The 24,000-nt window shown below is 38.2% G+C and overlaps 1 protein-coding gene across 4 annotated transcripts in view; it reads left to right on the top strand.

Moving 5' to 3' along the window:
• Window positions 1-24,000, top strand: part of SLC39A10 (solute carrier family 39 member 10) — a 99,037-nt gene that overhangs the window by 14,050 nt on the left and 60,987 nt on the right. For 2 of the 4 annotated variants that reach the window (XM_068544755.1, XM_068544751.1), the window contains exon 1: window positions 16,356-16,440. The exons of 1 other annotated variant lie outside the window; for it this stretch is intronic. The gene's annotated coding sequence lies outside the window, so the exon portion shown is untranslated. Of the gene's footprint in view, window positions 1-16,355; window positions 16,441-17,211; window positions 17,617-24,000 lie in introns of those variants that run through there. One more of the 4 variants, XM_068544753.1, reaches the window with a different exon arrangement.

The raw sequence follows: 24,000 nt of genomic DNA, 5'->3' as shown, positions 1-24,000 counted from the left end.
TGTGCTATACAGTAGGTCCTTGTTTGTTATCTATTTTAAATATATCAGTGTGTACATGTCAATCCCAAACTCCCAATCTATCCCTCCCTCCACCCTTTCCCCTGGTAACCATAAGTTTGTTTTCTAAAAGACTGTGAGTCTGTTTCTGTTTTGTAAATAAGTTCATTTGTATCTTTTTTTTTTTTAGATTCCGCATATAAGTGATATCATATGATATTTGTCTTTCTCTGTCTGACTTCCTTCACTTAGTATGATAATCTCCAGGTGTCATTTGATTTCTTGACACTTGGATAGGTTCCAAGGGTTTTGCCTCTGAACGCCTGGTTGCTTTCAGATCCTGATTACTCTATAATTCAGAAATAGTGTTTTTTTTTAGTCCCTCAAATTTTGTTATTATATTCTAATCCCTTTAACGGTTCTCATGTTTTTATTAAAATTTATTGTTGTCTTTTATTCGATTTGCCTCCATATAAGACCAATTTTAGTTGTTCAACTTGGTATGCCTCCTTCCAGCTATTGTTAAATGGCTTGTAATGATTTTGTTTTGTTGCTCATTTCAGGAAGTTTGGAATGTATCAAGCTCTAGTGAACAGGCTTTTGGCGTCTTTTGAATACTGATGGGTTGACAGGAAGTGTAAGATTATGTATGAATAAAGATGCTTTCATCTTTAAGGAACACAAAACCTGTCAAAAAGTCATTTAAACAATAAGGGAAATTATTACCTCACACAACAAGAATTCTAGAGATAGGGCAGTTTTGAAGTTGAATAATTCAGTGATTCAACAATGACATCAGTTTGCCCAGATGTTTTCCATCTTTCCACTTTCCGAAATTCAGTGTGTTGTTTGTCCTCATGGGCAGGTTATTGCTAGGTTTCCCATGTAGATGACAAAGTCCAGAGGCAGAAAAGGGAAATTTCTCCTTCCACATATCTTATTGGAAGGAAAAACCTCTCTCAGAGGCCCCTTTGGCTTATTGACCAGAATTATGTCACATACCTGTTCCAGAACAGATTGGTAAATGAAATGGAATGTCATATTGCCTTAAGTCAGCAGTGGTTTATGGAACCTGAGGGCCCTGTGATTCTTTCAGGGAGTTCACAATGTTAAAATCGCTTTCCCTAATAATGCTAAGATATTATTTGCTTTTTTCACTCCACTCTTAGTGGAAAACAGCAACAGTGGGTAACGCTCCTGGTTGCTTAGCACAAATCAAGGCTGTGATATCAAAATGTACTAGTAGTCATTGTATTCTTTACCGCCAGGCTCTCACATAAAGTTTGTTGTTTTCGTTGTTTTCTGGTCCATACTGAAGCACTTTTGTTATTTCAGTCTCATATTTTAAGATTGAGTTGTAAGCTGAAATGGCTGCTTTTTTCATGGAACACTTGAAAAAAAAACCAAAAACCTGAAAGACTGACTAAGTATGGTTATTCAGACTTGGGTGTTTTGCTGACATTTTCTTGAAAATGAACAAAGTGAGCCTGTCACTTCAAGGAAAACAACTGACAATACTTGTTGCAAATGATAAAATTTAAGCTTTCAGGTGAAAATTAGAATGCTGGATAACTTGTATCCACCACTGTGAGCTTGACAGCTTCCCAGTACTTATATATATTTTCTGATGATATTGATGGTGATATTAACAAAAGTGATTTTTTGATATGGTGTGATGAGATATGTCGGCATTTGAAAGATCTTCATAACTCAGTGAATCAATATTTTCCGAATGACCAATGCATGTTACAAAATCACTCATGGGTGATTCAAAGACCAAAATAGACTAAAAGATTTAAGGGTAACTGAGCACAAAATTTTATTGATCTGTTTTCAGATTCCACATTATAATTAACCTTTGAGGAACGACCACTTTTTGAGTTTGGATGTAGTATAAAAGAATAGCCAAAACTATCGGAAGAGGCTATTAAATATTTTTTTCAACTATTTATTTGTATGAGGCTGGATTTTCTTAATGTACTTCAACCAAACAACAGATTGAATGCAGAAGCAAATGTGAGAATCTACTTTTTCTATTAAGCCAGACTTCTCAAATTTTTTTTCTTATTCTGAAAAATATAGCTATTTTTCCAAAAAATATTATTTATATTAATATGTAACAGGTTTATTATTTTTATTTTAAAATTAATGTCTTTAGGATTTTTAATTTTTATTTTCTAAAATGATAAACATTAATAGAGATGGCTCATAGATAAATGTACTTTGCACTCTTCAGTACTTTTAAGAGTGTAAAAAGATCCTGAAACCAAAAAGTTTGAAAACCACCTGATTTAGTCCAGAGCTTTACCATTTGGGCCCTGGTAGATGATTTTATGTTGTCTCAATAAAATCAGGATTCTCTTGACAGGATGGTTAATGGCTTCATTAGAGATCTGTGATCTGGCCACAGTTTAAATTGAAGGAGAATTTTTTCCACGGGCATGTGGCAATCAGCAAACTGTGAATTGTCTTTGGGCAATGTTGGCAAAGGGTTCTCAGGCCTCAGGGACAGGGACCTCATACTGCAATGCTTGTGGGCTGCCAGATTCTAGGAGAAAGCTTCTTCAAAGCTGCACACAGAAAATGGACAGAAGTAGTTAGTTGCCTTTCATGTCCATTGGGGATCAACCTGAGTCTCTGGTCTGGCTCCCAAAAGCAATGGTGTTCTTTGTCCCAAGCTGGGGATGCTACTTTCTTTCCCAGGGGACACAAAACAGTGATATCTCATATTACTGTCTCATACCAGGACTGGAGAACTCAGCTGTCCCTGGGCTCACCTCCAGGTTCCACAAGTCAGCCAAGGCTGTTTTGATTGATTGTTTGATTGGTAATTTTTTAGGAATATTAATTCAGTGACAGTTGAGGAAGCAGGTAGAAATAGAATTAAACAATATTTGTATGAAATCAGAGAGGATAATTGTGGTAAAGGAAACAGTCATGGATATATGCAAGGATCCTATTCGATGACTGGGCAATTATAATTCTCTTAATCAGGATTGAGGACATAATAGGAACCACAGGATTAGGGTTTAAAACAAGGGCTTCTCCTTTGAACATACTTATTTTAGTATCCCTGAGAGTCTGTAGGTAGATATATCCATTAGGCAGTTGGAAGTATGGTCTGACTTTTAAAAGAGAGATTATGCTTAGAATACAGATCTTAGAATGTTCATCATGAAAGTCATAGTTGAAGTTATTGGAATTGGTAAGATTTCTTTCCCCCTGAGAGATAAAGTGATAAGACAAGGCAGTCAAAGGTAGAAATGTAGGAAACATCATTAAGGGATGGGAAGAAGAAGAATCCAGTATTAGAGACTGGAAAAGAGTGCTATTCAGGAAGAGAATTATTGAAGATGCTAAAGGAAGAGCGAGTTTCCAGAAGGAGACTATCCTACAGTGCAGGATGAAGATTATGGAAAGGAATTATTTGGCAAGTAAAGAATCGATGATGACTTTTAAAAAAAACTAATTTTAGAATAGTTTTAGATACACAGAAAAATTGTTGATAGTACAGGGATTTCTTATATACCCAACATCCAGTTTCTCCTATTAACAACTTATGTTGGTATGATGACATTTTTGTTATAATTAATGAACCAGTATCGATACACTATTATTAACTAAAGTCCATAGTTTATTCAGATTTCCTTAGTTTTTACTGATGTCTTTTTTCTGTTCTAGAATCCCATCCAGGTTATCACATTATATTTAGTCATCATATCTTCTTCGGTTTTGACAGTTGCTCAAATTTTCCTTCTTTTTGATGACCATGACAGTTTGAGGAGTACTGGTCAGGTATTTTGTAGAATGGTCCTGATGTTTTTCTCATGATTAGACTGGGGTTATAGATTTTTAGGGAGGAAGACCACAAAGGGAAAGTGCCATTTTAATCACATTCTTTCAGAGGTATATACTCTCAACATGATTTATCAGTGTTGATGTTGACCTTGATCACCTGGCTGAGGTAGTGTTTGTTGGGTTTTCCCCCTGTAAAGTTACTCTTCCCTTTTCATACTGTCCTCTTTGAAAGAAAGTCACTTTGTATAGCCCACACTTAAAGTGGGGAGTTATGTTCCCCCTCCTTGAAGATAGGCTATCACATACATTATTTGGAATTCTTCTACAGGAGATATTTGTCTTTTTTGCCCCATCTTAAAATTTATTTAATCATTTATTTATCAGTATGGACTCCTGGATATTTATTTTATACTTTGGGTTGTAATCCAAAACTGTATTTATTTCGTTGTTCAAATTGTTCCAGCTTTGGCCATTGGCAGCCCTTTCAGTGGCTCCCATGTCTCTTTTACACAGCCCCGTTCAACGGTGACTTGAGTTAGCCATTTCACCAGAGTGGTGAACACAGGCATAACACTGTGTTAAGAAGTTAAACAAGTAGTGAAGCAGTGGAAGCAGAAAAACAGCTAAGTAGTGCCCCAAATCAAGATGAAGCTTAATATTTGTCTTTACAAGTCCTCTAGACACTGTAATCTCAGAAAAACACAAATAGATGGAAGTCCTAGCTGTGCCATGAGAAGCCCCAAAGCTTTAAACAAAACAAAACAAAACCCAGAGTGATAGAATTGGATGAATACTGAGGAGCCACTTAAAATTTATATCTGATGAGACGGAGAAAATAGTTATGGTCTGTTCTTACTACTTTTATATTTGCCGTATGCTAATTTTTTCTTTTAACAGAGAGTAATGTGGTAAATGTTAATTATAACGTGAGTATGCCAGAATTTTTGATGTATTCAAAACTTCTCTGTGAATGCCAGCAGTGCAGGATTACAGAGAAAATGATTTGATTTTAGGTCTTATTTAAACTCCTGCAAAGACTCGATCTTCAGAAATGGTATAAAAATGTTTTCCAACGAATAGGTAATTTTTCTCACAATGAACATCTTCTAGTAGTAAAGCAATTTTAAAATATTTGGAAGACAAAAGTTGTGTTCATTATATTTCCTGATCATTTGAATTAACTGATGATGTTTTGAAATTTTACCAGGGGCTAAAGAATCAAGAGAGGCTTGGAGATGTTGTCTGATAGGGTGTGGACCGGGTAAAGATGAAGAGACAATATTAGCTTATAACTCTTCCCACACATACTATTATCAGCCATGTTTCATGTTTTGGATCCTGGGAAGTCATTTCCAGCAGCCATTCCACTAGTATTTACAACATATCTACTTTGCGGCAAGCAATGTGCTAGAGGCTGAAGATACTACACTGAACAAGCAACAGTCCTGTTAACAAGCAATTGGAGAGTATAGGAGACAAAGTTTGGGGTAGACGAGTAAACCACAAGTGCCATACATTGCAAGCTATGTGCTGTGTGTGCAAGCATATAGGAGGTACAGCTAACCCAGAATTGGTTTGGGAAGGAAAAGGGGCAGGGAAGTTCCTCACAGTAATAACTAGATGAAATCCTGAAGGACAAGTAGGAGGTAATCGGATGAAGGAAGGGGAAGGGGTGCGGAGGAGAGGGGGCACTTTAGGCAAGGAAAAGTATAACACTTGGGGGAGTAATGAGTCTTTCAGTTTGGCTAGATCATAGCGTTCTAGAAGTATAATGTCCGAAAGATGTTATGGAAAAACCCAAACGAACTTTTTGGCTAACCCAATATAATGTGAACCACCTATGTAATTAAAAAATTTTTAGAAGTCACATTACGAACATAAAAAGAGTCAGGTAAAATTAATTTTAATAATATTTCTATTTAGCCCAATATTTTAAAGATCATATCATCTCAGCACCTAATCAATATGAAACGTTATTAATGAGACATTTTTACTTTTCTTTGTACCATGTTTGAGAAATCTAATGTGCGAATTATACTTAAAGCGCATTTCAATTTGGATTAGCCACATTTCAAGTGCTCAGTAGTCACATGTGGCTAGGGGCTACTATATTGGACAGTATACTTGTAGAGTGAAGTAATAAGAGATAAATCTTCAGAGATAATATGGGAACAGATTAGGAAGAATATTGTTTGTCGATGAAATTATTTAACCCAAGGGTGATGGGAGGCTTTGAAAAGTTTATGCATGGGAATGATCTGCTCAAGTTAGTGATAATTCCCATTTTCACTGTGGAGGATGGATTGGAGGTAGGCTTGACCGGATGCCAACTAGTTCTAGGCAACTAGTTCTAGTTCTAGGAGTGACTTGGGTGTACTGAGAAGTAGGAGTCAAGAGTCATAAGGAGCGAGTGAATTGAGAGAGGAGGCAAGAGTGACTATTTCATTTCTACTTTTTTTTCCCCCTTCTGGGAGTATAGCAGAACCGTTTTGAGAACTAGGGGAAACAAGAGGAAGAATGTCAGGATTGGGAGACAATGTGTTCAGTTTGGGACTTCTTAAATTATGAGAGTTGCCTGTGAGACATCAAGTGGAATGTTTATACCTGAAAACAGGGCGATAGATGTCACCACCATGTAGATAGGAACTGAAGCCAGGGGACTGGATAAAATAATCCAAGTTGAGTGTATAAAACAGTAATTCTCAATCCTGACTTTTTTATAAGAATTATCTGAGAGGTGATTTAAAATTCAGATTTTGATTTTCATCCCCAAGATGCTGGTTCACTAGGGTGAGGGTTGGCAATTACACTTTTAATAAGAAGCCCTATGGTCTCTGATGCTGATGCAAGTTGTCCTTAAAACACTCCATTAAAAACACTGGTGTAAAATGATAAATTAGAGAACCCAGAAGAAATTGCCTACATGTATGGGAGTTTAGAGAAAAAAAGACCTTGAAGAAGATAGGAAAGGAGCCACTAGAGAGGCTGATGAAACATCAGAAAGGTGCTATCTGCTGTTAATGTGGAGGGGGAGGATTCTTACCTGAAGGGGGGAGCAAGGCTGGTGGTGGGAAAGCTAGGCAGGTACCTGACTTGTTGGGCAGTCAGCCTGGGAGAAAGGTACCACCCTCTTTGGCTACTTTTCAAGCTTTGTGTCCTGGGCAAGTCTTCCTAACCTACCACCAAACCCATCAAATTCCCTGAGTATTTGAAGGAGGAAGTGGTTTAAACCGCCTCAAAAGGAGCAGAGAAATCAAACAGAATACCCAGTTAAAAGTGACCACTGGATTTAGTAACTAAGGTCATTGGTGGCATTTGGATAATGGTAGGGGTGGAGCCCAGTTTCAGTAGGTGAGTTGAGAAACTAGGCTGAGTGAGTGTGTAAAAAAAATTATTTTTAAGAATCTTGGCTATGAAAGGGAGGAAAGAGAAGTCAGAATGTATAAATATCCATTGTTCACTCAAGAAATAATAAGAGATACATGCCCTTCTTCTGAAGGTCTGTCCATCCTTGCTTCATTTCTATTGTGTGGACTGATTCAATACTGTAAAATCTCCATTCACGCTTCATAGAAGATGGTTATTAAATATTATTTTGCTTAAACATTCAAGTCAATGAAATAATATTCAGTCATACTACCACCTCTTCTACTAATTGTTGGAATGGATAAACCATTTTGCAGAATAATTACTAATGGTTTGAAAGAAGTGCCAACTTATAATAGGTTGGGGTTGGATGAGGGAGACAAGAAAGGAGAAGAAACCAGAAACTTGAACCTGAATTTCTCAGTCTCCTACTTACCTGTCTTCTACTGGCCAATCATGTATCACTGGTAGAGCTTGCCTTACCAGTCCCAAACTGGTAAGATTCTGTCATCACTTAACCATGGTTAGTCCACAAGTCAATTCGTTTATCGCTGATAAAGAAGAGCTTACCAAAACTTCACTGTTACAGTAATTTTGTGTTAGCTGCTACGTCCTTTCTACCACTCAACACTACTCCCATTACCAGGTTAATCTAGAACTGACTGATTATCTGTCACCAAACTTTTTCTTTAACAATGCTGTTAAATTGTTATTTAAATTTAACAGTTTAAATATTGCACAAATGCAGTAAATATTTAAACGATGTGGTTTGCTTCCACTATGGAATGCTACAAAGTATACAAATTCAAATGAAATACAAATAGGAGTGTTAGAGCTTTATTCTAAACATAGCTGAAAGTTCAATTAAGTTAAATGCAAATTAGTTATTTTTTTGTTTCCTTCAAAGAGGTGGGTCTATTTTAGAATATATATATATATATATATATATATATTTTTTTTTAATTAGTTTATTTATTTTTGGCTGCTTTGGGTCTTCACTGCTGCGCATGGGCTTTCTCTAGTTGCAGTGAGTGGGGGCTACTCCTCGTTGCGGTGCGCCGGCTTCTCATTGCAGTGGCTTCTCTTGTTGTGGAGCACGGGCTCTGGGCGCACAGGCTTCAGTAGTTGTGGCATGCGGGCTCAGTAGTTGTGGCACATGGGCTTAGTTGCTCTGTGGCACGTGGGATCTTCCTGGACCAGGGCTCAAACCCATGTCCCCTGCATTGGCAGGCAGATTCTTAACCACTGCGCCACCAGGGAAGTCCCAAATTCTTAACACTTTTGATCAAGGAGCCCCACATTTTTATTTTTCACCGGGCCCTACAAAGCTATATCACTGGTTCTGCTGGCAGTATAAAGGCTAGGTAGAAAACACATGACTCCCTCCTAATGTCTCAAGTGAGTTCTCAATAATTATTAGAGTCTACCTGAATTTCCTACCTATATCTCTAACAGGAATATTAAAATCTGACTAGACTTCAAGTTACTGACCAAAGCACCTTTGATCAAGCAGCATGTCTTTTGAACAGTACCCATGCAAAAAAAATGGGAATGGGCTTGAGAATACTTTTTTGCATATTTAATATTTCTTTGTTGACCATCAATAATGTAAGACTTTGGAACATCAGTGCCTGCATATAGTAAATGCTCTAACTGCTTGTTATGATTATTATTAGTCAATTATTATTATCATTTAGTATTTTGTTATTTAGTATCTTGGCTCTCTGTGCAGCTTCTAGAGAAGAAGACTTGAAATGCTTCAAAAGACATTCTTTGACAGATACTAAATTTGGAACATAATTGCAAAGAGATTATTTTCTAAGTGATCATTATAGTTTTCCAATTTGGTCCTCATTTCAGTAGCACAAATACCACCTGGCCTGATACAGGTGGTCTAGCCCTCTGAGCCAATTTAATATCACACACACAGATTCCGAACTTTTAGGCTTTCTGACCTTGTCTTTCAAACTTCCTTAAAAGTCCTAATGGACACAATTATATGTTGGATCTAGTACTTAATTTGGGGGAACCATTCTCAAGGATCTAGTGTTTGATCTAGTCTTTGGATGGACTGGCTAATTCTCCAGGGTTATTGTAGAGAAGAGCAAGTTGGAAATTTTGATAATTCTGTTGATACCTATCAATTTCTATTTCCTACTCCCTTATAGCTATACAGTTATAAAAGGAAAATTAGGACATAGAAGACAATACAGGTGATTCATAACATTTCTCTTTGATAATAGCAAAGGTGCAAATATTTCCCAAGTGTGGTTCCTATTTAATAAAAAGGTGTAGGGAAAAAACCCAAACTATCTCTGCTACAGAGCTTGGTTATTCCGCAATCAATATCAACTGGATGGGTGAGGATACATTCCACTTACATTTCTAACATTGCTAATGAATCAGGTATCTTAAAATAAAAATGTAAAGAACTGGGAAACATACAGGAAGAGGCTCATGCTAAAACCATACTCAAAAGTAGCCACTCTGTTTTATGTAAATTCTAGAGAGTTCAAGTAAAGACTAATAACAGTCACACATGCACACGTGCAATTCTCTATAAAGATATTTGTAATGTTTGTCGTGGACTCACTCTACCCTTAGAAGATAAAAGGCTTTCATACGAGCACACATTCTGGGTCTCTCAGGACATTGCCCACGCACAAGGTAGAATAGGAGACACATGGTTTCGGTATTCTTCATATAGAAGCCTCAGTTTACCTGTGCCTACAGTGAGGCAGGGAGAGTGTGAATGAAGGGGATTTGGTCTTGGACTTGTATAAAGCTGGGAGTGCCATTAGCATTTTTGCTGCCATAGCAACCCATATTATCTCGAACATAGCACTTATCACTCTGTACTGTAATTGTCTCTTTAATTACCTCCCTGACTGGACTGTAAACTACTTAAGGACAAGAATCATATTTTGTTTGCCCTCATTTTCCATCTACATAGTGGCTTGCACATTAACGGAGCACACACTTTTGCCTGTAGGTCTTTTCATCCCTTAAAACGTGCCTTTTTTTCCAAGGTAGACTTACAGAGGAGGTAGATTCATCTAAATCCAAGGACTGCAATGAACAGCCCCGTAAATGAATTTCAGTTTAAATCCCCTAAATGAATTTCAGTTTAAATCTGCTGGGATATATTTGCCTGCACCTGACCAATTCTTCATTGATTAGTACATTAATAGCTCATATTTATATGACTATGATCAAAGTCATTAACATACACCTGATTCTGCCTAATTTTTAATATAACTTTACTGGTATAAATAAATACTTGAACAACGACATCAAATCACCATAAAGAGGGGAAAGCTTTCATCTAAATGTGTAACCAGATTGGCTAATTAACATTCTAATTTAAGAGACTGTGGCATAAACATCTCCCTTGGAATTGATTCAAGCTAGTCAAGCTGAAAGATAAAGCAAATGTTCACATTATAAGTATCTTTAAATGTTTTTACTCTATTCTCTATTCCATTTAAAATTTTCATTGACCTGTGACATTTACAGCCTGGGAAGCCACCACTTTATGGTTCTACTATTTTTTTTAACTACCAACTTTTGCAGAGAATGTATGTAGATATTCTCACAAAAATTGGGACCTGCACACGGTCTCTAGATAAGAAGCAAAGTAATGTAAGGATTAAGAGCATAGCCTCTAGAGCCAGACTGTCTGGACTGGGGTCCTGGTTCTGCCACATGCTAACCACCTCAGTTTTCTTCATCTATGTAATGGGCATAGTAATATCTACCTTGCAGGGCTGTCATAGGAATAAAATTAGTTACCATATTTAAAGTATTTAAAATGGTGCCTGGCACATTTAAAACCATATACCTTCATGTGTTTAGGGTGGGGAGAAAAACTGTGAAATGTAGCTGCTTAGAGAAAGCAACTATCTTTGTAATTGGAATGAAATTTGAATGCGATGAAATTATTAGAGCCTGTAGATGAGATCTACAAGAAAGGTAAGCATGTAGGTTGTTAACTGTTGGGCACTGCCAGAATCATTCCTCACAAAGTATTAGGAAGTTTCTAAAACTTGTAAAGATGTGTGCTGGTAAGAAGAGGTGATTTATGGGATTCTGTGGAGAATGCAAAAGTGGCTTATTCTAATAAAAATAAAATGATTTGAGTTTTACTTAGAAACAGTGCAAGAAAAATTCAGAAATCCCTACAAGCTTCTCTTGTTTTGACAATTCATTTATTGCCTTCTCTAATATTTAGAATTTTGCGGCCTTGTTGCTGTCAGATTTTTAATAAATAAAGGTAAGCAATATTTGTTACGATAAACCAAGTGTGTCTTGGTTTTAAAAGATGTACTTGTTTTCGTAAATGTCATTTGTGAAATGAGTCCCATTATTAATTATCTTGGAAGCCCTAGGCAAGATTTGAAATTTGCTCTCATGTGGTGACATTTTAAAATGAATTTTAAAATGAGTTTATTAATTTAACTATTTACACAAATAAAAAATTTGTTTTAAAAAATGTTCTAAAAATATTTACATGGTAACTTGTTAATTCATTTCTATGTTGATAATTTGTATTAAATTGAACCATAACCAGCCACAAATATTCTTCAAATCTGTAATATTCATGTGGATATTTATGTTACTTCTTTATTCCTTTGGAATAAGAGTTAAGGTTTGGAAAGTTGATTTCCACTGGGCCTCCAGAATTTCAAAAGATCCAAAATGGCTGCCTGTCGGCAAATAGGCCCCCTTGGTTGGTACAAGTGGCTGCTTACCAAGCCTACTGTTTTTCTTCTTATTAGTATTCTGTGAGTGAACAAGGCTGGCTGGAAGCAAGATTGAGAAGTTGGCAATTTGTCCGTTTTTCCTTCTGTCCCTTTGTAACACACTACCCTTAAGAAATGTGGATACTCAAATTTTCTCTCTTCTTAAAAATTCCTCTTTAGAAAAGACCAGAAAAAAATATATTCTCAAAGCAGTATAGATAAGTAATAAAATGGTAGTAATTTCCCTCAGGGTCAAAGTCTCTTTGGTTTCAAGGCCCAGAATGGAATTCTAAATGTGGAATTCCAGGGATTGGTGAGAACAACAGAGTAGGTTTGAGGGAGGAGCTTTTCTGACAACATCATGTGGTCACATCTGTTGTTGGCCTGTTATCCTTGCTCTAGCTCTGAGCTTCTTGATTTTGTTTACTCTTCTGAGTGGGTCTTCCCCTTTCTCCTAGACTAGGTCTCATTCCTATTTTGAAAGGACTTGCCATGGAGAATCAGAGGCTCGAGTCTAAGCTTCTCCATTATTGTCTTTCTCTCAGTAGGGATGTCTAATGCTAAGGGCCTTTTGTTTGTATTGCAATGAATTGAAACTAAGGGATCTGGCTAGTCTAATGTTAGCATCATCTAGGCAAATCATATAGAAGTTAATTTTCTACCCTGCTTGAATTGTTGTTTTCATTGTTTCATTTCTCTAATCTATTTTTATTTCTGCAGAGAGCCTGAAACTCATTTTATTGAATAAGCCTACCAACTCAAAATGATCTCACTTGCCAGGCACGTCAGTCAAATTTGTCTCTCACCAGGGTGGGATTGGTCCTTCTCTCCCTGCCTTTGTGTACCCGTTTCAAAGTGGTGGGCTCTCTGGATGAGGGCCTTCTCCATTTCATGAGTGCTGCTTTTTAGAAGGAGATGCAAGGGCAGCTGTGCTTCTCTCTGAGAACTTCCATGTAAGCTCTGAAGGCCTGTTTATCTTCATTTTAGGAATGGCAAGTCTTTAGAAGAGATGGAGCCATAATTTCTCAAGGGATCAGAAAAAGACTGCCCCACGGGCCTCACTTCCCATCCTGACCATGGGGTTGACATGTTAGGTGTCACACAGTGCCACAGGCCTCAAAGAACAGGGAGGAGGATGTAACTGTTATATTTCTCTGGCTTCAGATCTAATGCTGGGGCCTTAATTTCCAGGCTAAAATATGTAGTCTCTGAAAGTGAATAGGCAGTTGTTAATTTTGAGGCCTAGATTTAGAACATATTCCTGAGGTCTTCTTTTCCCAATTCTTTAACACCTATTCCTGGTATTTAGCACTCTCCACGTCAGGGCTATATATCAATATAATTTAGTCTTCCTTCTCTAGGTATAAACTTATCTGAACCAAACTGTTTTGGCCATATAAAAATCAGTTTAAACTGAACATGGATTTAAGGAGGTTTCGTTACCTTTGATTGTTACTAATCTTGATTCATGGAAAGAACTATTGAGCTTGAAAGGTTTGATTTCTCAGAAGCAGTCATGTTCTTAATAGATTTAATTAAAGGCTGTTAACTTTGTTGTGTATGATGACAATTTTCTCCTCTATTAGAGGGAAAACCAAGTTTATGACACAGATTTTCTTTATTCACAGCAAAAGATTGAGGTATGAAGTATGGTTCTTATTTCCTCTATTTATTGTAGCTGGTTCTTTTCTAACCCTCTGAGGTACAAAAAAAGCCATTGGATTTATTGTATCATGCTTCACAAAGGTAGATTGGTCATGCTTAAAAGTTTAGATATGTGAAATAAAATTGTGACTGAAGCAAAACAAATGAGAGGTAAACTATTTACACATAATTCAATACTTTCTCTTCCCCCCATATGTTGCAAATCGTCTGTACTGTTTTATAGTTCAGATGAGCTTCTTTATGAATCACATGAGATGACTGGAAAAAAAAAGTCTGACCTTTCAGAAAGCTCCATGATTCTAACATATTAGAAATTCCTTACCCTAAAACTGGTGTAAAAATAAAACATATGTTATAGTGATATTTTTGCTGCACTTTCCATTGTTTACCTCAGCAGGTGATTTTGAGTAAGGCTGGAAATCATTTTCTGAGATTCCTTTTTCCAACAGGAAAAGTAATACTCTAGTTTGCAGCTCAATCATTATCCTACCGAGTAATTTTGCTCGAAGTCCTGCCCTAATCAGTGTGCATATACTTGATCATATATGATGTTTGAGTGAGTATATAAAAGTGGTAGAAAACAGTCTATTTTCAGTTGGATTACCCTATAGTTTTATGCAGGGATGATATTTAAGATACATAAAATTAATAAAGCATAAGCACCAATAAATTAGAATGGAAGTCTTTGAGAAGAGTTGGGTGGGTCCTGCGGTTTCTTTCTTAGCCAGGCATTAACCTTTTAGTTCCTGAAATGTGGGAGGTCTAGGGAATCCTGAGAGAAAGGGCTGGTACAGGGATGGGGATCACGGTGGAATTCAACTCAAGAGCTGCAGCTGTTGACCAACTTGTATATTTCAGTATTAGATCAATGGTTCTCTGTACCTGTGTGTACCAGCTGAACATTATTAGCCTTGTAAATACATAATTAAAAAGCAATGAGGGTGTCAGTGCCCTAAAATATAAGGAATGTAAGTGCTATATTTTATTGAGATTTAGGAGCAAAATATCACATGTATTTTAAAGTTGCTGAAATAATATGTTCAATAAAATAATTATGAGCCTTAAAGTATCGGGGTAATTTGGAAGCTTTTTATGCTTTCGACCCAAAAGACATACTATATTTATATTGATTTTATGAAATCTAAAGACTTTAGTTCTGATTTTATAAAATCTAAAGACTTAAGAATAAATGTAGACCAATTCCCTTAATTTATCCATGAATCTGAGGACCGTGGCCATTGTCTTCCACAGTTAGTGACCATGGTGAGACCTGAAACTAGGACTCAGACTTGATCTCTTTCCTTTATACCTCAGGACTTCTCCCTTTCCCTAATAGCAGCAGTGGAAACCGGCAGGAGTGAGGTGGATGGCTTTTTCAAACAAAACCAAAAAAAGGGATATGAGAAGCTGAGTAGCCTGGCAGTCAGTAGGCATTTATTGAGCACCTAAAAGATGTTTTTTGTAGAGATACAAAACAAAAAACAACCTTCCTTCATTAAATATGCAGAATAGCAGGAATATGTAGCCATACTAACTGGGTTTGAATCCCAACTCTTCTCCCTACCTGTTCTGAGGTCTTAAGCAAGTTACTTCTTGTGCCTCATTTCCCGGTGTAAGATAATAATACCTACCTCGTTGTGTTATGAGGATGAAAGTAATATACATGTAGAGCACATAGGAAGTACCTGATATATAGTAAAGCTTGCTATTACTATTGATCATGGTTTTATGCACTCTGCTAGACATCAATAAGGCACGCCCAGGACTCTGGCTGGATACAGAAACAGGCATGCCAGACAGAATAGATAAGCCTCACCATGGAGATCAAATAAGTGCCAAGAAGCAGGGTAATGGAGCAAAGGGAAAGTGTCCAGAGCCACCTTCTAAGAAAGTACGGGCTGTGAATTGCTTATGAAGAGGAGACAATTCACATGTCAGGTATGGTGTGAGCAAAAAAATGGAAAGCAAGAATGACCACCATGTGGTCAGGAATCCATGGAATTGCTGGGCTGGATCGGGAGGTGTTGCTACTGGGTGTTAAGAAGTAATGAGTCTAGCAGTAGGAGGTGGTGGAAAATCTTGGAAAGTTGTCAAAATCCTCGAGAATTCCTCTAAGTGTGTGACATGCTCTTTGGACTCAACTTCTTTTCGGCTTGTAAGGCCCACAGGAAGTGCTCTTCAGAATAAATTGGGAGGAGGGAGAAATTTGCAAAATACCTCGCACTTAGCACTAAATCAGTATTAATTCCTTTTTCCCTTCAGAGACTGAAAGGTTACTTTAATAAAGGGGAGGGATTAAATTAACGTAGATGTTTAACTCTTGTACAGATAAACATTCTAATTTATCCATCTGAAATCTTCTGGCTGAAGCGTTTGCGTTTAGAGTTTCCCTTACTCATCCGCCTCCCCCGGGCCGCAGCAACCGACAGGCAAAGCCGGGAGAAAAGGCGAGAGGTAGAAGAGCGCTCCACGCATGCGTTAGAAGCCTCCCCAACTACCCCGCGGCGTCTTTTCTTGGAACAAAACTAGCGCGGAGCCGCGGAGTTCCGCAGTTTGCGTAGACTCGAATTTCCTATTGCTCTCACGGTCCGTGTGGAATCCACGAATGGTGCAGTTCCGCTACGCAAGTTGCGTTATTCGAAGTGAATGGCTGGGTGGTGAGTGTACGCCCAGAGCGTAACACCCATAGGCGGACGGGGTGCGGCTGCGCAAGGACCTGAGTGGGCCGTGTACGCCGCTAGCGTAGCGTGGTCTCTGACGCTCGGGTCTCCGCGACGCAGTTGGCGCAGCCGGCTTTGGTGAATACATGATTTAGTGCAGCCGGGGTTTGGTACCGAGCGGAGAGGAGATGCACACGGCACTCGAGTGTGAGGTAACTATAAAACCCCGATTTGTTTACATTCCCTCCCCCAGAACCGGCCCCATGCGCGGCGGAGACTGCGAGTCCCGGGACAGCGGGGTGGGGGTAGAAAGGGAGACAAGGACCGGGGAGTCGGGGCTGAGTCCCTCGGGGATCCGGGCGCTGGGCTTCCCGCAGCTGCTGCTGGCGGCGGCGGCGGCGGCGGCGGCGGCGGCGGCGGCGAGCCGGGCAGAGTGCGCGGTGGGCTGCGCGTGGGGTGCCGCCGCTTCTCGTGTGCGCTCTGGGCTGCCGCGGGGTTAGCGGCCGGGGAGCCCCCGCCCCGCGTGCGGGACCCGCGCCCCACTTAGCCCCCTGCTGAGGCTGGGGGCCGCGCGGAGAGTGGGGGCAGTGACCACTGGGCAGAAGGTGGCGGTTGGGGGGCTGCGCGCGGGCGGCCTGGGGGCCGAGGGTGGCGTCGCCGCCGGAGGCGGGGACGCGGTGGCCCGAGGGTGGGAGGATCCGCAGTCCGGTCTCGGCGGCGAACACCCCCGATTCTTCCTCTCGCGTGGTCCTTTGCGGTGTATCACGGTGACCCCGGGATGGAGCCTGGGCGCCGCTGTTCCGGCCCCGGGAGGCTAACGGACGGTGGCGCTTGTGCTCCTACAGCGGGAGGCCTCGTGGGAGCTTGCTTTCTCCCAGACCAACCGAAAAGCCGAGGCGGGGCGCGGGGGAGTTAATATTGAAGCCAGCTGGGGTCCCTGGAGCTGAGGGCTCGGGTTGGGCTGGGGCTGGGTCGGAGGGGGAGTTCGCGTGGGCCGGGAGGTGGCGCGGCAGCCCAGGCTTTGTTCCTGAAAGCTCTTTGGCGGAGAGCGATGGGGGGCCCTGCTGCGGCAGTACGTCGGGGAACCTTCGCGGCCCCCTCCCCGGGTCTAGGGATCTGCTCAACTCCTTGCTTCTCCCTTGGGATCTCTGAGTGCCCAGGCTAAGAAGGGGGCCTGGTGAGGGCGCAGGCGACGTGACGTTGGAGGTCTTCCTGTGGCTTCTGTAAAGAACTGTTCACGTGGGAGCCTGTCCACATGGGCTGTCTTTATGAGCTGGGCAGGAGGAAGAAGCAGGCTCCGCAGCCCTCAGTTGGGGGGGTCCTTCACTCAAGTCCCTGTTTTAAGTAATAAAGAGTGACATTAAAGCACATAACTTAAAAAGAAGATGGTAGGTTATACTGTGTGTTTTTTTTTTTTTTAACTTTCATTTAACGTCTTTTACGCTGTTCAGTTCTCTAGTCTTACCTTGGAACTGAGTCATTCTTGGAGCAAAACAAGCATGTGACAAGTTGGCATTTCATTTGTGTGTTGTTTTTTTTTTTGGATGGGTATCTAAATTCTACATAATTAAGAACAAGCAAGTAATACATGGGAAAAGCTGGAGATTTAGAATGTAGTTGATTGTAGTAATGCAGTTGAAAGCCTTAAGACTTGTGTACTGTTTTTTGTTAGGACTTAAAATTCTACAAATTTTAAGTATCTTGAGGCAGTCTCTTGCTCTAGACTTTGGGGTCCACACCAGACATCTTACATCCCTACATGTGCTGAGTACTCCCATAGGAGAGAGAAATAGGTAGTATCAACGATGAGTGATTTGAAGAAAAGAAAATAATAATGTAATGGAGGGACTTTTAAACTTTTTTTGTATCATGAAACTCAGAATGATGAGTTTAAATGTATGGAATACGTAGGATTACAAGAGAAACCAGTTGTATTGAAATATAATTACCAAAATGTTAAATATTTATGATGAAGTAATTCATGCTTTAGTAAAGCATTAAATATCAAGAGTAGTGGCAGGTCTAATGACTAATTTCAAACTAGTGAGGACTGTAAATGATCTTTATAGGATTTAATTTGAATGATTTATATTAATAGTGTCAGGTGCTGCATATTACCGTGCTTTTTGCCTACATTTGTAACTGAAGGGATAACTAAATTTCAGAGATCAATTAAAATTAGATACATCTTTCTTCCGTATCCAAATTCACAAACCTGAATTCTTTACACAGCCCCCTGGTTAAGAACCCCTGTGTAAGAATGACTTTGTGCTACTTTAAAAGAAGTGGTTAACTATGAGGTGACATCGATAATATATTGCATGATAACCTTTACTTATTCCTCATGTTAATTTGTATTCTACTAACAGCTTAAAAGCCAACACAGTTCTTCCCCTTTTTTGAGCATTTGATTTGAAGTACTTGTAGGAGGCCTCAAGTCTGGTATGCAGGTACTAGTCTAGGGGGTGTTTTTGTTTGTTTTTAAACAAATTTATGTAGAATACAGGGTATAGGTATTATAACAAGGGAAATTACTCAACAACAGGAATGATCATTTGCTTTTAATTAAAGCGAATTTACGTTGTTACTATTCTATTCCCCACCTCTCCCCCACTTCCTCTACCCCCAGTTTTGGCTGTTATTGGAATGAATGTACAGGTTTGGAGTGAGACTTAAGGTTCAAAACTGACCCATTATTAACTAGTGTGGTTACCTTGAGCAAGTTGCTTTATCTTAATCTTTCATCTGTGAACTTGAAGTACTAGAAAAACCTACCTCATGGGTTTACTGTAACCTTGAAATGACATAATGAACTAAAGGGCTACAGATAATTCATTTTACCTTCTTTTCTGCATACAGACGTTTCAGTTCTTCATTGGTGGTTGAAGGACTACTTTCTGTTTTGATTCCAGAATAAGGTTTAATGGTCTCTACTAGGCCATTGCGGGGATACAATTACCTTGCTGTTGTTATTCATATGTAATAATCCATAGAATTTTTTCTGCTTTTGCATTTTCTAACTTATAATTACATACATATATCTTGTTTTCCCTGCCAGACTAAATTCCTTGAGGGACACACACTCCACAGCTTTTTGTCACATAATGCTCGTTACACCTTATTCAGTGAATGTACAAAGCTTGGTTGTCAAGCTCTTTAATCGAGTTAAAAATGTTAAATGAGTGATACAAAATTTAAATTCAGTATTAACCCAAGGAAATATTAATACTTTGGATTTTGATATGTCAGCCCTTGTCTGTGTAGTGGTTACCTCAAGAATGGAAATGCTCATTTTTTAAAAATTTTATATCAAAAGGACTTTTATCATGAGTGCATTTTAAACGTATTCATAAGATGCAAAAGAAAGTACACAGTAGGAAATGGAAAAGAAGTGCAGGTAATCAAAACAGAAAGCTAGTTTTTTTCCCTTATAACCCTATAGAGTCATCTTTCATTATAAGTGTAATTCTCATTAAAAATATACTAACTTTAGCTTTTAAGTTTACAAGTTAGAAGAGTGGTCAGTTTGTCCCAACAGTTTGATGCTGCCCCCTAGTGTTTGATTCCCCTTGAAGTTTCTTCATCTTCACCTTTTCCTAAAACAAGACTATTTAAGTTACAATTAGATTCCTTTGTGCTATTTATCTAGTCTACCTTGAGATTTCCTCCAGCTGGTTAGTGTTACTAATAAGAGTCATTTTGAACTGGTTAACTTTGATTGCTTTTAACCCTAGTTTTCTGAATGCGGGTGAGTTTGGGTGGAGGTAGAACAGTATAAGGCCAAGTTTCCTTGCAAGTTATGTTGGGGGGGGGGTTTCAAACAGGAAGAGGGCTATATATTAAATGTGTATCTTTGAGGTTAGCTTTGCATACGAATAGGAGCAATTACCTCAGTCTGGGCTGCTTCTGGCTTAATTTAGTCCCATATAACTTTGTGTTGTCTCCACTGTACTGAAAATAATGTTAAAATCACGTGGTGAGCTTTTTTTTTTACGTTCAGGTGTTTTGGAACTTTGACTTTTATAGAACGATTTCTGGAAAATAGAGCCTCAAGGACCTGTAATAACCACAAGATTTCCCGTAGTCATTTATGTAAACTCAAGATTTCAAATTATATCAGTTATCGATATTCCAAACTACTTTTTTCATTTTCAGTATTTTCCTTTTTTTTCATTATTTTCTAATTATAAGTTTTGTGACTAGACCGCACAATGACTTTTAGGTTTTTCCAAAATAAGCAAATATATTCTTGACAAATATTTACTGCAATCAGAATATTCAAAAATGTGTTCAGTAGGTATGAAGGCATTTTCAACTGAAATTGTAAAGCTTTAAATAACAATAGCATTGAAATTATTTCCAACTGCTTAAGAGACCACACTTTTAATGTTCAGAACACAATAATTTATTGTCATAGCACATCATAGCACAATGTGTCATAGCACATTGTCATAGCACTATAAAAAAATAGTGTCAGATTCTATTATCAGAACATAAGGTTTTCTCTTTTTGTTGTTGCCAGATATAAGGATTGGATATTTAATAGACTTTTAATGTTAAAAGATGTTATTAGAATGGCGTGGTGGTTACAGGTTTGTAAGTATAGGGATAAAATCTAAAATCTTTGTCAAGTAGTGTTTCAATTATTTTCATTAAGAGTTAGTGGTAGATGATTTTGTAATTTTATAGTTTACATTTACCCATTATATTGTATATTTTACTGCTGAAAGAGAAGGTATCAGGTAATTGTTCTTGCGTTAACATTTCTAACAACGGTGTTTACCCTTAATGTGTACACTGTTTTGGGGGACCATCCATCCCATTCAGAAAAGAGGTTTTTGGGGATTAGAAAACTGAATGAGAATGTTGTTGGAAATATCTTTATCTCATTAATATAAGATTATATGCTTTCATAAGACCCAGAAGTATTGTTATTAGAATTACTGTGAAGTACTGTGTGAAAGAGTTATTTTTAATGCTCTAGTAAGTATCGAAGACTTGTCAGTCAGTGATCACTTGAGTTTTTGCATTTGTTTTCATTCATATAGAAGCAGAAAATTAAATCGCCTTCAGTTGTAGTAACAAGGTCACAAATACATATATACCACTGCCCTGTTGCTTTAATGTCTGTAAATAAAAAATCATTTCAGATGTGCCTTCGTGCCTCTAAACTTTTTTCTGAATTCACTTTATATATTCTGTGAATGTTTGAGCTTTACAATAGTGGTTTCCCCTATAGTTGTCTGTTGAATTGGTCAAGTTTTAAAAAATGTGTAGATTAAGTCAGGGGTCAGCAAGCTATGGCCATGGGCCAAATCAGTCTGCTTTTCTAAATTAAGTATTGATGGAACACAGCTTCTTTGTACATTTATATATATCGTATATTGCTGCTTTGTACCATAATGGCAGAATTGAGTAGGTGCCACAGAGACTACTGCCTGCAAAACCTAAAATATTAAATATCTGACCCTTTTAAGTCAGCCAACTCCTGGATCCAGTTCTTAATATTCTGTCGTTATTTGATGTGTTGCTGCTTTTAAAATACTTACATTTTCCTACTACCTATATGAGTAAGATACTTTAGTAGAAAAGCATTCAAATCTAAATGAATGGGTAATAATGTGAGTTCTCAGATATTCTTCACCTAAATAGTGTAGAAGCTTTTCGTCCCTCCCCCTTTCCATTTTCCTCTATAGGAGGAATAGCACCTTTATTTATTTATTTATTTATTTATTTTTAAGGGAACGCACATTTTTATTTATTTATTTATTTATTTGTGGCTGTGTTGGGTCTTCGTTTCTGTGTGAGGGCTTTCTCTAGTTGCGGCAAGTGGGGGCCCCTCTTCATCGCGGTGCGCGGGCCTCTCACTATCGCGGCCTCTCTTGTTGTGGAGCACAAGCTCCAGACGCGCAGGCTCAGTGATTGTGGCTCACGGGCCTAGTTGCTCCACGGCATGTGGGATCTTCCCAGACCAGGGCTCGAACCTGTGTCCCCTGCATTGGCAGGCAGATTCTCAACCACTGCGCCACCAGGGAAGCCCCAGCACCTTTATTTATGATGCTTGGAGTTGGAATGTGGCCTTCAACCTTGAGTTACTACCTAACTCTATCACTGTTTCTACTACTTCTTATGTAGTGTCTCTCACAGTTTACCTTCTCTAATTTAAAAGGTGACTGTGTCTTCCTTGTACCTACTTCAGAGCAGAAAATGTTTCATTTTTTTTTAACATCTTTATTGGACTATAATTGCTTTACAATGGTGTGTTAGTTTCTGCTTTATAACAAAGTGAATCAGTTATACATATATACATATGTTCCCATATCTCTTCCCTCTTGCATCTCCCTCCCTCCCACTCTCCTATCCCACCCCTCTAAGGTGGTCACAAAGCACCGAGCTGATCTCCCTGTGCTATGCGGTTGCTTCCCACTAGCTATTTTACGTTTAGTAGTGTATATATGTCCATGCCACTCTCTCACTTTGTCACAGCTTACCCTTCCCCCTCCCCATATCCTCAAGTCCATTCTCTAGTAGATCTGTGTCTTTATTCCCATCTTGCCACTAGGTTCTTCATGACCATTTTTTTTTTCCCCTTAGATTCCATATATATGTGTTAGCATACTGTATTTGTTTTTCTCTTTCTGACTTACTTCACTCTGTATGACAGACTCTAACTCCATCCACCTCACTACAAATAACTCCATTTCGTTTCTTTTTATGGCTGAGTAATATTCCATTGTATATATGTGCCACATCTTCTTTATCCATTCATCCGATGATGGACACTTCGGTTGCTTCCATGTCCTGGCTATGTTTCATATTTTTTATGCCTTCTCCTTGCCCCTTCCTCCTGTCCCCTTTCCTCCTTTTTCCTCTCCTCCCACCCCCCTCATAAAGCAATTCATGATTGCATGTTTACAGGCCTGTGAACAAGTGTTTTGGTATAATTCTTCTTAGTGCACCTTTGCTGAAGATGAATCATTACTTTATTCTGTTTACATGTGAAGAAGTATACTTTGTGCTATGTTGTAGAAGAACATAGCCTCTTGATGAAGGCGGCTATGGAAAGATTGATTTATGTACCTTATCAAGATACGTAGAATAAAATATTATTTATTATTACATTGTAAATCAATGAGATCAGTAAAACTATAATATTAGAAAAATATTTTATGTAATTATGTAATATTTAATTATTACATTATTGTATATACTTACAGAGAACAATTAGATATTATGTATTGTATATAATATATATCATAAAGCAACACGATCATGTTTTCTATTCCCATGGACCTTTTTTAATGTAGAATTTCAGCTGACTTCATAACTTGTTAATGTTTAGAACATATATTTTAAGATTTTTGTTTTAAATTGGCATACTCTAGTTTTTAAAATAAAGTGAATAATTTGATATATATAACCAGTGTAAATAAAAAATTTATTTTCAAGAAAATAATCATCAATTTTAAAAAACTGAAGAAGGAAACCAAGTAGCTACAAATCAAATCACTGAAAATTTTAAGAAAGTGTTGTTTAAGTTCACTGTAAATACAGTATTATATAATACATAATGTAATTTATGATTTATAAAAAAATGTTAAAGCTTTTCCCCTGAAGATTTCTGCCTAAACACAAGTACTTGAAAGTTTTACTGAGGCTAAGACGTAAACTTCCTTAGTTAACAGATACAAGACTATTGTTTGTTAGTTCAGTGGATGTTTTATTTTCCCTAAAAAAAAAATGGATGTTAGGGGTCATGTTAATTTTAATTA

This window comes from Eschrichtius robustus, chromosome 5 (assembly GCF_028021215.1).
Source record: "Eschrichtius robustus isolate mEscRob2 chromosome 5, mEscRob2.pri, whole genome shotgun sequence".
Classification (NCBI taxonomy): domain Eukaryota; kingdom Metazoa; phylum Chordata; class Mammalia; order Artiodactyla; family Eschrichtiidae; genus Eschrichtius; species Eschrichtius robustus.
This window is presented reverse-complemented; position numbering and strand designations above follow the sequence as displayed.